Raw genomic sequence first — 12,091 nt, forward strand, 5'->3', positions numbered from 1 at the left:
CTGAATTGCTCCGCAAGTAGGCGGCCTGTCTCCCCAATATAGAGGAGGCCACACCGGCTGCAGCGGATGCAGTAGATAATGTGGGTGGAGGTGCAGGTGAATCTGTGGCGGATATGGAAGTTTCCTTTGGGGCCTTGGAGAGAAGTGAGGGGGGAGGTGTGGGCGCAAGTGTTGCACCTCCTGCGGTTGCAAGGGAAGGTGCCCGAAACGTCGAATCTTCTGTTCCCTAGATGCTGCCTGACCTGCTGTGCTGTTCCAGCAATAAAGTTTCAGCTTTGATCTCCAGCGTCTGCAGACCTCACTTTCTCCTCATTCCTTTACAGTCACCTCATTCAGTGCTGGAATTGAACCTACACTGTTGGCATTAATATGCAAACTAGCTGTTCATCTGATTATGCTGACCGAGTCCACAGTGAGTTCTTTCGGGGAGATATTTTAATACCATCCGTTCAGGTATGTTGTTCCATAATTCTGGAGCAGGGAAAGTTGAAGCAAGCTTCTTAACCCAGAGGAAGTGACACACGCAGTGAGATAGAAGAGCGTTCTCTGTCGCAGGCTCAAATTTTCCAGTCTCTTCGTAAATGGTAATCTCTTGATCGCAAAGTCACAAGTGGGGGTGTTTGCCAATGATTGGACTATGTTCAACAGTATTCACGATTACTCAGGCCTGACTTAATAATGACAACTAACATTTAAATAACACACATTCCATGCAATGATAAACTCGACCAATAGAGAATTGAACCATAACGTGCAACATTCAATGTCATCAACATCACTGAACTTCGAACAACCAATATCCTGGGGATTGCCATTAAACAGAACTGGACTGACCATACAAATACATGTGAATGGATTATGCCTAAAACGGTGTCTCTCCTGTTCCTCGGACATTGCCTGACCTGCTGTGCTTTTCCAGCGCCACCCATTTCTACACATAAAAATTCATTGGCTCAATGAATATTCAGGGGCCAGTAATCCTGCAGAAATAACTTAACTCATGATTCTCCGAAAACATGTCCAACATCTATAAGACGAATATTGAATGTGTGTGTGATGAAGTTCCCCCCTACCCCTCTCCCCCCCAGCCTGAGTGCAGCTTCACCCCTCATCCACTGACACTCAGTAGCAGCAATGCCTGGCATGTACACGGTACTCTGCAGACATTTACCAAGGCTCCATACAAAGTACCTCTGAAACCACGACCATCAGGCAGGACAATGGCAACAGATACTTGTTCACGTTCCATTCCAGCCACGCACCATCCTGATTTGAAAATACATTGCTGTTCCTTCAGTTTCACTGTTTCAAGTTCCCTCCCTAATGCTGTTGTAAGTCTATCTACAGCAAATGACTCGCAGTGGCTCAATGTTTCAGCTCACCATCACCCCCTCAAAAGCAACAACGGATAGGCAACAAATAATGGCCCAATCACTTAATAAATTGCAACGACAAATATTGTCTAAACTTGTCCAATGCTTGACTCTGAGTTTTATGCCTTGTAAGATCAGGCTGATTTGGTCCAGTCAGTACCTTGCTTGCTGTGAACAGCTGATGTTATATGCTGTTTCAAACAATCTATCAGTCTTTCACAGGCATGGCACATTCATAACATCACACAAACACTGACATTCACGTTCCACATTACTGAACTGAGATAGACAGAAGCAATGGAAAACGTACTGAAATCTGACTGTAGAATGTTTCGACACACAGTCGTGTTGGTGTCATGAACATGATTGAGTGTGAATATTAGCACACATTATTAGTACAAGGAAATATAATTGCATGTTTTCAAACTCCTCACACTTAAAAAAAATTGCTCATGGGTGTGGTAACAAGACTAATCATTTCAACGCCGCTTACTGTGACTAGTGCGCTGTTTTCGTCATATTCTTGGAATAAAATGAACTGAATAAATCAGTGATTTTGTGTTTTTTGGACAATCGAAAAGTTGGTATTGTCAAATTGTGTCGGATCTTCAGTAAAGAGACATTGCTATTAATGTTTAGAATAATGCTGAAAACATTGACAGAGAAACTTCCAGCTGAAGTCACACACAAGGACGTTGTGCTGGGATTATGCTGGCCATCAATGTCACTGCACCATTCTGTTCGGATACTGACGTCGTGCAGTTGCCATACACTGGATATGATTTAATAGGGTTGCAATGTAAGGCGCAATGTGCTGGCAGGTTTCCATCAGCATTAAATCACCTTCATTCAGGATAGGGTATAAGGTGCAGAATTATAGAGTTTAGGTGGCATACCAGAAGAGATAAACTTGCAAGACATTTTTACAAATGTTGAACTGTGTTTGGACCAACAGCGAGCCCATGAACCATGCATTTCTCTGTTAACATATCGAAAATAGAACAATACAGTGCAGAACATGCCCTTTGCCCTCGACGATTTTCCGACCTGTGACCAAATCTAAGCCCAATCACCTAAACAATCCGATCATCATCCATATGCTGATCCAATTACTTTTTAAATGGCCCTCATCTGGCTGAGTGAACGACATTGGCAGACAGGGCATTCCACGCCGTTACCACTCTTTAAGCAAATAATCCCTCAATTTGCAGTTATGTCCCCTCGTACGAGCCGACGTTATCATCCTCGGAAAAATACTCTCACTATCCAACCTATCTAATCCTCTGATAATTTTGTATGTCTCTGCTGCATCCACTCTTAGTCTTCTTCTCTCCAATGAGATCAGACTCACGTCACTCAGCCTTTCATCATAAGACCTTCGCTCCAGAACATCCTGATAAATCTCCTCTGCACCTCTTTCAATGCTTCTACATCCTTTCTTTAATGGGGCGACCAGAATTGTGCACAATGTTCCAAGTGAAGCCGCACTAAACAGTTGCTGCATCACATCACGACTCCAGAACTCAATCCATCTAAGAATAAAACCGAACACAGTGTATGTCTTCTTAACGGCACTACCAATGTAGGAGGAAATTTTCAACGACTTATGTACATTTTTAGATTCCCTAGATTCCCTACAGTGTGGAAACAGGCCCTTCAGCCCAACCAGTCCACACCAACCCTCCGAAGAGTAACCCACCCAGACCCATTTCCCTCTGACTAATGCACCTAACATGGACACCAAGATACCTCTGCACATCCACACTGCCAAGTATGTTTCCATTGACTCAGTATTGTGCCTCCCGCTATTCTTCCTAAAATGAATCAGTCACATTTATCTGCATTAATCTCCATTTGTCATCTTGCAGCACACTTCTGCAATTTATCCAAGTGCCGCTGCAACCAGCAACATTCTTCCACACTGTCCACCACTTCAATGACTTTAGTATCGTCTGCAAGCTTACTTATCCATCCACCTATGCCTGCGTGAAAGTCAGTTATAAAAATGACAGAAAGCAGTGGTCCAGAAACAGGTCATTGCAGCACAGCAGTAGTAATCAGACTCCAGGCCGATGATTTTCCATCAACCACCACTCGATACCTTCTTACAGAAAGCCTCAATCACATGTCTCTGCGTTTTTCCAATATTCTACCATGTGGAACCTTATCAAAGGTTTACTGAAGTCAATATGCAAGCACGTCAACTGCCCCACCCTCATCCACATGGGTGGACATCTTTTAAAAAAAACTCAATGATGTTTATGAGACACGGCCTGTCCTTGACGAAACCATGATGATCATCTCCGATCAAAGTATTTCTTGCTAGATGATCATAAATCTTATCTCTTACACTCCTTTCCAAAACTTTTCCTACAGCAGACATAAGGCCTTCTGGTCTAAAATTACCGGGGCATCTCTGCTTGCCCATCTTTGCATCCTCCAGTCCTCTGGTACTAAACCTGTAGAAAATGACTGACTCAAAAATTAAGGCCATAGTCTCAGCCATCTCTTTCCTAGCTTCCCAGAGAATCCTCTGATGAATTCCATCTGGCCCAGAGTACGTATCTAGTTACACACATTCTAGAATGGTTAATACCTCGTCTTTCCTAACCTCAATCCATTCAAGTCAAATAGCCCGTATCTCAGACTTCCTCTCGACGATATTCTCCTTTCCTTGAGTGAAAACAAACGAGGCATATTCGTTTAGCAATTCTCCGATCAACACAAGGTCTACACTTAAGTTCTCACTTTAGATTAGATTAGATTAGATTAGATTAGATTACTTAGATTACTTACAGTGTGGAAACAGGCCCTTCGGCCCAACAAGTCAACACCGCCCCACCGAAGCGCAACCCACCCATACCCCTACATTTACCCCTTACCTAACACTGCAGGCAATTTAGCATGGCCAATTCACCTGACCTGCACATCTTTGGACTGTGGAAGGAAACCGGAGCACCCGCAGGAAACCCACGCAGACACGGGGAGAACGTGCAAACGCCACACAGTCAGTCGCCTGAGGCGGGAATTGAACCCGGGTCTCTGGCGCTGTGAGGCAGCAGTGCTAACCACTGTGCAACCGTGCCGCCCACTTCCCTCTTCGACTGGCCCTATTCCTACCCGAGTCATCCTCTTGATCCCCAAGTACCTATAGAAAGCTTTAGAGTTCTCCTTTATTCTACCTGCTAAAGACTGCTCATTTCCCCTTCTTGCTCTTCTGAGTTTCTCTTTTAACTCCTTCCTAGCTAATCTGCAACACTCCATCGCCTCATCTGAACCATCTCGTCTCAATATCAGATAAGTCACCTTCCTCTGTTTAACAAGAGAAGTAATTTATTTTTTTAACCACGATTCCCTTTCCTTCTCACTTCCTCCCTGCCCGACAGGGAGATAGCTATCAAGGACACGCAATATCTGTTCCTTAAACATGCTCCACATTTCGACTGTTACTATCCCCTGCATTTTGCTACCCCATTCTATGCCTCCTAAATCATGCCGAATCGCATTTTAATTGCCATTCCCCCATCTATAAAGCTTGCTTTATGGCATGTACCTACCCCTTCCCATCATTAAACTAAACATAACCGAATTATGCTCACCTAGTATTAAATCAAACACCTGGCCCGGTTCATTACAAAGCACCATATCCAGTGTGGCCTCCTCACTTGTTTGCCTTTTGGCACATTGTGTCTGGAAACCTTTTTGCATACATTGGAGAAAAACTGATCCATACGACGTACTAGAGTTACAGAATTCCCAGTCAATGTTGGGGAAGTTTAAGTCCCCCATAATGACCACTCTGTTGTTCATGTGTGTCTCTAACCGGTCTGGAATGAGATATTGTGTGAGTAACTATTCAGCTCCACTTTGGAAACTCTGAATTGATTTTGGAGAAGGCCAGGCGTTTGGCGGTAGTGGTGAGGCCCCGTTACACTGTGGCTGAATTCAGCCTTTTTCAAAGTCATTTTCAACAGATTTGCTGACTGCAAGATGATATGTTCAGTGATCTGAACATAAATCCACTGTTTACTACAGTCACCGAATTATGTAATACTTAGGTGTACTCTGGCAATTTAATTATTGTTCACTTTAATTGTGTTCAACTGAAAAACAAAGATGTTTGGTTTATTTCAAATATGTAAGAAATAAACTGACACTAACTCTTCACTGTACAAAATGTCGAAATATCCTGCAATATATTTCCCATAGGCTGATCAAGCGATACTTAGACATTGCCGAGAAAGCAGGAACCTACGGAACGGACAATATCGCAGGCAACATCACTAACTTGTCTGGTAGGTTCTCTCCAATTTCAGGGCACAGGCAGGCTTGGGGTGGGGCAGTTCCTCGGTAAATGGTAAAAAATGTGCTCAGCATTGATACTGGATCCTGTCGGTGCGAGACTGCTCTGTGGCAGGTTATGAGGGAAGCAATAAAAAAGAAATATATAATTGACCACATCGTTATCAATCTGCCTGCTGCAAATACACCTCTCCATTTAATATATTGGTAAGAGCAGCCGCTGCACAGCCTTGTGGGGAAGAAGGGACAAGGTCACATCCTGTTGACTCTCCATTATGTTATGTAGCAACACGTGTGCTGAATGGGACCGACGTTAAACAGATCACGCAACTAATGACGAAGCGTCCATGAGGTGCGATGGGCCATCGGCAGAAGCAGAATCATTCTCTGTACAACACATGCAGTCCGAAACTTCATGGCCTGAAATTCCTCCCACTCGAGAGTGACCATCACACCTAGGATCCACCACAGTTTACCGAAGAGTTCAGGAGGACATAGCGGGAGCAGCACTAGCCCGACCTAGATAGAGGTGACAAAGTGGAGAAGCTCTTATTGCCTTCAGTTACAAATCAGGCCGATATGCATGCTAAACAGCATTAGCGACAAGTGATGAACAGAGCTCAGTGATCCAACAATCACTGGCTCAGATCTCTGCGGTCCTGCCACATTAGTTATAAAAATAGTGGACTATGAAATAGACCATGAATGGAGGAGGCTGCTGTCCAACAATGAAATGCCCAGTCATGGGGGAGCACAGCACATTAGTGAAAATTAAAGTTTCTGTATTGGTAACAATCTTTACCCAGAAGGGCTGAGCTGATGATCTGTTTCAGCCTCCCACAGTAGCCTGCAGCATCACAGACCACAACCTTCAGGCAATTCGATTCACACCACACCATGTCATGAAATGTCTGGAGAGATTGGAAACTGTGATTTAAATCCAGAGATTTCCACATCTCCAGCCAAGTTATTGCATTCCAGAAGAACATCGACATCTACCAAAAATGTGACAAACTGCTGAAGTATATCCTTTAAACAATAATCAGGACACTTGCATTGTCACTGATCCATCGGTGTATGGTCTGCCATGGAAATATGAAGGTAGGTGTCAGCAATGATATGATCAATCAGCAATTACTTTCTCAGTGTCATTCTGTTAGTGTCCATCAGGATCACCTAGCTCCTGACCCCAATGCAAGCTTAGTTCAAAAGTACGTATTTCCAAAGGGGCAGTGAGAGTAATTACACTTCTCATCAAAACACCATTTATCAGTGTGTGACAGTACGAGCCTGAACAATATTACAGTGAGTCGGAATTTGGGGAAAATGCTCTCCTGGATGGAATTATCACCTGCAAAATATTGATTGTTATCAGTGTCCGTAATTCGAGGACATCTGTACATTCATATCTCATGAAAGAGATTGCCCAAGGCTCAACCATTTTCAGCTGCAGTAATGATCTTCTCTCCACCATAGGGTCAGACGTGGGAATGTTCACTGATTCCCCCATTCCTGAAACATTGCATTTCAAATGCAACAAGACTTAGAAAACATTCATGTTTGGTCTGACAAATGGCACATAATGTTCACGCCACATAAATAAATAATACAACAATAATTAACCAAACCATCCTTCTTTGATTCTCAATAATATTACCACCACTGAGTCGCTAACATGGTGTTTATCAGTACTCTCGGTGTTACCATTGCCCATAAATTGCCCTCGACGAGCCATATAAATAGCATTGTCTTCTTGAGCAGGTCAAAGGCTACGAATGGTGCAGTGAGTAACTCACCAGCTGACTCCCCGAAGCCTGTGATAGATTACATCCTAGGAATAACCCAGGACAAAACCAGCCCATTTAATTGCTATCCTTCCACAAACACAAACCCCCACCAGTGATGCTCAATAGTAGCAGTGCATACCATGTACAAGATGCATACACCCATGTTTATTAGGCAGCACCTTTTAAACCCACTGCCATCGAGAAGAACAAAGCAGCAGGTACTTTGGAATACCAGCTATCTGCAAGCTCACTCCTTCATATGTTCAGATATAATGAGGTTTGCTCAAGAGTATACAATTCCCAACTCCTCAGATCACAATATCAGTCCAAACGCAGCAAGGCTTGCACAATAGGCTTGGGCTGAAAAGTGGCAAGTAACATTCGAGCCTCCGAAATATCAGCTAATGACAATCATAAATCATGTACCATCGCCATTCAACTTCGAAAGACATCACCATTGCTGAATCCATCGGCATTAACATTCTCAGGTTAATCCAAGACTATACAACTGCTATTTTATAACATCAGATCAGCAGTAGTGAAACCAGCAGCGAGTAACTTCTCTCCTGTTTGGCAAAGACTGTCCATAATCTCTGATATTCAAGTTAGGAGTATGACGGAATAACTTTGATTTGTCTGAATTAGTGAAGCTCCAAAAGTACTTAAACAGTTTGACAAGATTAAAGGCTAATCATCCCACTTGATTGGTCCCCATCCACAATCACTCTCTCCCTCCACTCAGGAGCAGCTGTGAGTACCATGGCACTCGTTCGACAGCATCATCTACACTCAGTACTCTTGCCATCAAGAAGAAAATGGGCAGCATTTAGGGAATAGTGAGTATAATTCATTTGAGTCTAGCATAAGTGGTGCAAAGGCCAAAAATAGACTAAGAGTTGGAGTTTTGGGATGACTCAATCTCATTTTATTCAAGTGAACAGGAAATAAGAACGAGAACATAAATCAGAATCAGAGTAATGGCAAGTATTATGAGGGAAGATTAAAGTGGTTCCAAGAAAATGTGTTCTAGCATGGTAAAAAGGGTCAGGTTGTTTATTCCTGAGTTCCTGAAAGTCTACGAACACACAGATGAAACAAGAAAGCCTACATCAGACAATGGGAATTTAATGGTACAGAAGGGTGAGGGGAGTTTGGAACGTGGAGACGTGCGAGCCAAAAAAGGAAATTTGAAAGCAAACAGTGTGCGTGAAATGGTACTGGCAAGAAACATCGCAAAGTTTTGAGCAGATTTCTTTTCAATGTAGAGAATGAAAATAAGTACAGTAAGCAACATAAAAGGCAAATAATAGAAGCCACATGTCGATGTAAAATGTTTGTGTGTGTTTTTGAGTTTGAATTGAAGCTTGAAGGGAGCTCAACAAGGTGGGCTCCCGTGACGAATCTGAGAAAATTGTCTGAGAAGCCCAACATAAACTTCTCGATATTATTGCCTTTAGGAATATGAGATCTGGTAATCAAAATAGTGTTGGTAAGAATGGAAATGTTTGGGAACCTTTGATGACAAGAGAAATGGTGATCTCAGTCAAAAACAGAAATGAAGCACATTTAGGATTTTGGAAACTGAAGATAGTTAGGCCTTGAAAAACATTTGAAAAAACCATGGATAACTCAAACACGGAGCTCGGAGACCTAAATGGCACCATCTTTGGGAAACAGAATTAATGAAGTGAAGTGGTGGAAGGGTGCTTTTGTGATTGGCGATCAGTGAATAGATTGGGGGAGGTGCAGAAAATGAGGATTACTACCGGAGGATACAGCATGATATAGATAAGCTGGAGACTTGAACAGAGAAAAGGCAGGGCAGTTGCGAGCTGATGCATTTTAGAAGGTCTAATTCAGGAGAGAAGCATACAGTAAATATAGACACGGTGAGGAAATGTGTTCTTTCACCCAATGTATGAAAGGGATTTGGAAGTCATGCATGGAAGCGGAGTTGAGGCAGAAACTCTCAGAACATTTCAAAACGAGCCTAGACCTGCACCTGAAGTTCTGTAGTCTCCAGTGAGTCGCACCAAGAGTTTTGTTTTGTTTAAATTAATCCAATGCAGACAGTGTTCAGCGTGATCTCTGTAGTTACGTTCTGAAGTTTTCAAAGTTTACCAATGTCTGAGAGGATCAATCTGCACCGATGAGGGGAGGGGGCAGGGAGGAGGTGGGTGCAAATTAGTTAGCAGCGCAATAATTCTGATCTCATTCTTCATGCACAATGCTACTTCACTAGGTTACTAGTTACAGAGATAGGAACGTATGTAATTCCTGGGGATATTATAGGGAAATTAGATTGTTCTCGGGTCTAAAGGAGATTGCAAAGACAAGGACGGTTTTAGGTATCATTTGAAGTGAAAATGGAACTGGACCAGTCAGATCAATATTTTGGCGACAAGAACCTTTTAGAGAGAAATCCTCCAAAAACCCTGACGAAAATGATACCGAGACAGTTTATCACATGACATAGCCCTCCATCTCCCTGCACCAGAAAAAACATAGAGCAGGGACAGGGACAGGGGAGATGTCCCTGTAGATGGACCCATCAGACCTGTAGATGGAATCCAATGATGCAAAATCAATTCACACCAGTTGAAACGTGTTTTCCAATTGTAAAATTTCAGGAAGTGAGAATATATTCTGAAATGAGGCTCTGTTGAGCTGAACACTGGTCAAGAATTGATATCCAGGAGGTGTTGTTGCAGGGAGTAATTTCTCATGTAACTGTTTCAGTTCAGACTCATATTGAGACCCAAACACAGAATAGGTAAACACTTTCAGAACTGAACAGGCACCAGCGTGTTAGCTATTTATATCATTTCACATCCGTTCTGCAAATCAGTTCCACAATGAGATCAGGAAAATCCCAGGCTCGGTCTCCTGCCTGAACATGGTCAGCTGCTCTCATCTATCGTGGAATTAAGGTCTAACATCCCATCAGGAAGATGACAGACACTCTCCACAGTCTGTGCAGAGCAAAGCGCTGGTACCCATTGCAGTCCCGAGTCTCACAGTCAGAACAGACACATCCCAGGTTCGATAATGAGCCAATGCATTTACATCTCAATAGCATTTTCTTTTTTGAAACTGACACCCTATAAGGTAAATCCCAGAATCTTTCCTCTGTGCCTAAAGATTGCCAATCTCTGTAACGTCTTTTATGTTCGATAACCCTTCCAACTTCAGTAAATTCTGAAGGCTCGACAAACATTAATGCATTTATAACATTCTCAAAACAGCAGAGTTACCGTTTCAAAACCGCTTTATCCTCATCCAGAAGGTCACAGCAGCACGGACAGGGATTGAGAGTTTTGGAAGAGGTTTAAGATAGCAATGAATGTTCTGGGTGGTGTATGCTGAGATCGAGCGCTTGCAGAAAACAGAAAGAAAAGCTTCCATCGGTGCTGCAGGAAATTAATAAGAGGAAGTTTGCTGAAAAGGATTGGACGTCCGTTGGACGGTTTTACAGAGGGAGAAAGGGATGAATCAGCTGCTGCAAGTTTCAGAGACTGGGAGATTTGAGGTGGCTTATGAGGGTTAGAAATGCGTAGAGGGCTTTATCATCTGGTAGACATTACAGAGACAGAGAGGGTGGGGATGTTTCCACAGATAGTGAGGGATTTCTTTAGTGTAGTTTGCAGATATACTGAGCTGTGTAGGGGCAGAAGGTGGTTATAGAATCGGGAACGCTACAGGGACGAGAGGATGTTAAACAGCTAGTTAGACATTTGAGAACATTACGCAACAGGGAAACGTGCAGGGTTGGAGAAAGTAAAGAGATGGGCAGATTTACAGTTGCTGAAATAAGTTGCAGACAGGACGAACACTGTAGTGGCCGGAGAATGTCATGCAGATAACGCGAGTTGTCAGAGCAGGAGGGTTTTTAATTACATTGTTGGTCTTGTGGATTGGAGGAGATTGCAAAGATTGGGAGGTTTGTATAGATCAGAGCAGTTACAGAGAACGGAAGAGCTGTAAGAATCGAGCTGGAAGATTGTGGGCGCTGGAGGAAATTCCAGAGAAAGAAGGTTTATTTTGTGCCTGGATGAGTTACGAATATAAGGAAGGCTGCATTTGCTGATGGAAAGTGTTGAGATCGGAATGGATCATTCTAGCTTATTACTGCATTCAGAGGACTTTCACGATATTACAGTGAACCACACAGAGGTCTTATGGCACAGAAGGATGACATTTGTCCGATCATGTTGACATCAGATATTCAACTGAATCATTGATGAGTCATGATCTCCTTCTGACTCCATATCTGAACACATTATATTTAGTCACAATAATCATTCAATTCCCTCTTGAATGTTTGCATTGAACATTCATGTACAACACTTCCAAGTGTATCCTACCCACTCACAGAGAACTCTTTCACGGTATAAAACCTTTTCCGTGAATCAAATCAGCTGTCTTCCCCTTTTAACAAGCTCACAATGAGGTACCCACAGATGATTCTGGGACAGCTCTATGTTGGCTCTCAATTTTGCCATAATTGCCCCCTGCTCTACCACCTCCCCCATGAACTTTCAGCATTCGTACTGGTTCCCAAATCGATTCTGTATCTGACATCGATTCCATTGTTCTTCTCTGTCATACTGGGAGCGTTGGGGTTTGTTT

This window comes from Chiloscyllium plagiosum, chromosome 8 (assembly GCF_004010195.1).
Source record: "Chiloscyllium plagiosum isolate BGI_BamShark_2017 chromosome 8, ASM401019v2, whole genome shotgun sequence".
Classification (NCBI taxonomy): Eukaryota; Metazoa; Chordata; class Chondrichthyes; order Orectolobiformes; family Hemiscylliidae; genus Chiloscyllium; species Chiloscyllium plagiosum.